The sequence below is a fragment of the Rhipicephalus sanguineus genome, chromosome 1 (assembly GCF_013339695.2).
Source record: "Rhipicephalus sanguineus isolate Rsan-2018 chromosome 1, BIME_Rsan_1.4, whole genome shotgun sequence".
Classification (NCBI taxonomy): Eukaryota; Metazoa; Arthropoda; class Arachnida; order Ixodida; family Ixodidae; genus Rhipicephalus; species Rhipicephalus sanguineus.
Window position 1 is genome coordinate 99,328,618 of NC_051176.1, and position 4,127 is coordinate 99,332,744.

The window sequence follows — 4,127 nt, forward strand, 5'->3', positions numbered from 1 at the left end:
AAGGTCTCACTTATCCCGGGCACGTAAGGAACAGGATCGCATTTCTTCTGTCTGACACTGGCAGGTTGGGAGGGAGCAGATAAACGATGTACCAAAGCATTAATGAACGCTGGCGGGTATCCGCACGTCTAAAGTTCCTCCCGAACTGTCTTCACATCAGTGGTCAGGGCTTCAGGATTCGTGCAAATTCCATTCGCACGGCCTAACAAGGAGGCAAGCACTGACCTCTTATGAGTGTCAGGATGGACAGACCTGAAGTTCAGGTGCCTGCCAGTATGCGTGCCTTTTCTGTAAACAATGAACGATAGCGCTCCATTGTTCCTTTTAACAGGAACATCCAAAAAAATTAGGCAGCTTCGCACAAGTGATGCCAAGCCTGAAGGAAGAGCGTAGCTGGGCGGCCTTCTTTGTTTCTCTTTATTTTTCTCTTCCTTCCTTCCTCTGTTTATTTCTTTATTCTCTCATCTCTCTGTTTTTTTACATATTTTTGTCTCTGTTTGTTTTTGTTTATTTCTTTCTGTCTCTATGTATTTGTTTGTCTTTCTCGCTCTCTCTATCTTTGTTTCTTGCACTTCTTTCTCTCTCTTACTTTCTCTTTCTGTCTATCGTCCCTTTCTTTATCTTTATTTCTCTCTTTCTCTTCCTTTCTATGCTAGGCTTTACTCTCTCCCCACCTCATCTTCTCATGTTCCCCCTCACCCTCACTTCCTATTCGCACCACCTTGCTATACTATACTTTACAAGGTTATCAGCGTGCCTGGGTAGCCGAGTGGTTAAGACGCTCGCCACCGAATCGCGGGTATGCGGGCTCGAACTCCTCCCGTCATGAGTTTTTTTGCGCCAAGATTCTCTCTTTTTTATATCTTTCTGTCTCTGTTTCTTTCTTTCTCTCTCTCTATGTACTCGTTCTATCACCCATCAGAGTTATTCCATCGCACGACGGAGAAATCGGCGCAAGTGTTTTGGAAGCGAAGCAGAAGACGAAGAAGAGGACTGAGAGGAAGAAGACGACGGAGAGAGCGTGTGCTGACTCATAATGATGATAGTTTCTGTTCGCACTACCCGGCGCAGCGAGAAGGTTAAAGAGCTCCGCTCTTAAAAAAAGGTAGCCTCTGGTTAGGTTCTAATTCCACGGTGAACTGAATGCAGTTCGCTTGGTTGTTTAGATGTGTGGTTAATGCTTCCAAAGCAGAGTGCTTGATGAAACGCAAACAATCAACAACATAGCAAAAGAAAATTCTTCGTAGTGGGCTGAAAGAAGCGAGAGCCCGATTTTCCAGCCGTTCCATTGTCAGATTTGCCGTACCTTGATGTTTGCGGCGAGAAGAATGAGACAAGGACAAGGAGAGACAAACGCATTGTCGAGTGCTGGAGTTGGCGTTCCCACGTATCTCACTCCGCACTTCGGACACTACCCGAAAAGGACCTGCACACATAAACAATGGCTGAATGATGGATGACGGGGCCGGTGTAAGGCAGCTTATCACAGCCCCAGGGACCATTCCCTATAAGTCGAAGCTATCCTCATGGCGCCATCACTATCATTTTTACACAGCATCACCACAACACTCATTAGCCCCGAACAGGAGTGTGACTTTCAATTATAGTATATCTCTCGTCATCAGGCCGCAATCCACATGACTGCCTCTAGTGATAACGCCAACTAGTTCTTTAAGACGAACAGCGCTTGTGTCGCATCGTGTATATAGCACGTGCGAGAGGTCCGTGGACGTGCGCCAGTTTTCGTTTGACCAAACGCGCAAGTGAAAGTAGACATTGCTACTGCATGCCCTTAGCGTACTACTTCTACCAGCATGTACCGTTCCTGAAAATTCTTCGCTCGATAAATCTAAAATCCTTCCTTCGCATTCTGGACGTCGCTGCCTCGAGGACTCACTGTACTACATGCACAATTTTCGTATGTCGACATAGCTCGTGAATGGCGCAATTTTAAGCTAAAACATACGTCATCACAACAAATTTGTGACATCTGGCGGTGCCTAAACATAAATATGTGTTGCATGAGAACACGTGCCATATAGAACAACATTAAAGACAAACAAATCCCACTATTACTTCGGTAATACCTTCACTACAACTTTATGTAGTAGATTCCAACACGTGGATTGTAGTGCATATGTTATTTTTTCGATGAAGGCAGTGGTTTTTACTGGTGATCCTTTCCCTGCACTTGTGTTGTTGGATTCTCTTCTCTACACAATTCTATACACAATTCCCAGCAGGCCTCCACTGCTGGGCTGTACATATTGTAAATATTGTTGATTTGTCTCTTCTCTTGTCTACGCGTTTCTACGCTTTACTTTTCTCCCCGATGATACTCTTCCACTCTTTTGCAGGTTCGGGATGTGGAATGATCGTGATCACATTGTCCATGTACACCGTGCTTTACTTCGATAAATACAGGGGTGCCGCAAGTGGCTTCAAGTACACAGGCATGACGTTGGCACCACTCGCTTTTCCTTTGGCACTGTCCTCTCTTATACGTCAATTCAACGTATTCGGCACACTGTTGATCATTTCGGCAGTTGAGCTAAATGCCCTGCCAATAGCAATGCTGATGAATAAGCCGAGACCAGTGAGCTTGCATTGCTCAAAAGGGTTCTTGGGGCCACTAAGCAAAAGCGGTCCTGAAAGTTATGGTACAAACGTGGACTTCGGTCCAAGTACAGGAGAGCTGCAAGGCACCCCCATTTTAAATTCCAAAGCAAGTCCCCTTAACCCGTCCCAAGAAAACACTCGTAATAGCAGTGTTACGTGTGCTGCCTCCGGGTCGTTTACAGAACAGGCCAGTGTCCCCAAGGCGGAAACCGAACTAAACACTGTTTTCGCTGCAGCGAAGGACAATAGTGAGGGCAAGAACAACCAGTTTGTGTCTGAGATCCTGGCGCAAGGTGTCACCGTACTCGACGGGACTGAAGACACTACAAAAAGAAACCATGTGGTTATCCCAGGTTTCCGAGAAAGTCAAGGGAAGATGATATGCTCGAACGCCTTAGCTATAGGACCACACGAACTTGGTGCAAAGCATAATGAGGAATGTCCCACTGATGATGTATCGTCCAGCAACAAGTCCCAATGTGAAGCTGGAAAGTTATTTCGGAATCCGCTGCTCTATCTCCTTGTGGCAACACTCACAATCAGCGAGTACACCATGAACACTTTCGAAATCACTGTGTTAGACTACACCTTGGACAAAGGTTCGCCGCGCAGTGAAGCGGAGCCTGTCATAATGTACGTCGCCACAGCCGAACTGCTTGGACGGCTTACTCTGCCATTGTTATGGGACTATGCAAAGCTTCGTCGCAGCAATCTCGTAGCGTTATGTCTTACAGTCACTGCGGTATCGCTAGCTGTCTTGCCCCACGTGACAGAGTTCGGCCATGTTGTGGCTGTTGTGGTGATAACAGGCGGCTCGTGTGGATGCGTGGTGGCGCTTAAGCCTGTGCTTTTGAGTGACCACCTCGGTGTCCAGATGCTGCCCCTGTGCTGGGGCCTCGCTGGCCTCGCGATGATACCATTCGCTTTTGGAGGACCATTCTTGATTGGTAAGCTTGATCGTTCATATATGCAATGGCCATCTGTTATAGCACGCGTAGTGTATACCATCCAGTCGTTTGAAGGACTAATGCTATTGAGTAATCTTATTCAGCTTATGCTTCAGTACTTTATACCCTGTGCTAATATTTTCATATCTCTATATTACGCACTTAAACAAGACAATGCTGACGAAAGAAATTGCTTCGGAACGAAGTTGGTGTGTTAGACTTAGTTCATGAATAAAATGCAGTCATGTGTCATTTCGCTCAGTACAGAGTTAGGCAGTAAGATTTCAGAGAACAACGTGGTCGTAGTTTAGAAGTTGTTCGATTCGCTGTAGAGTGCATGTGTGTGCATGAATAGCGGCGCGTGCATGGGGGAGGGGGGGGAGGTCATGAATGCCTTCTCTATGATGGGACTAGTGCAGACTAGTGCAGAATATTCCGGTGTACCTCTTGAGCATAGGTAACGTGAACGCAATGATTAACGTTGGCGAGCCACAATTTCTATGCAAGCAGAAGATAGCAATGAGCTACCGGCCTCAAGAGAAAAGTTAGTCCACCCGTGCA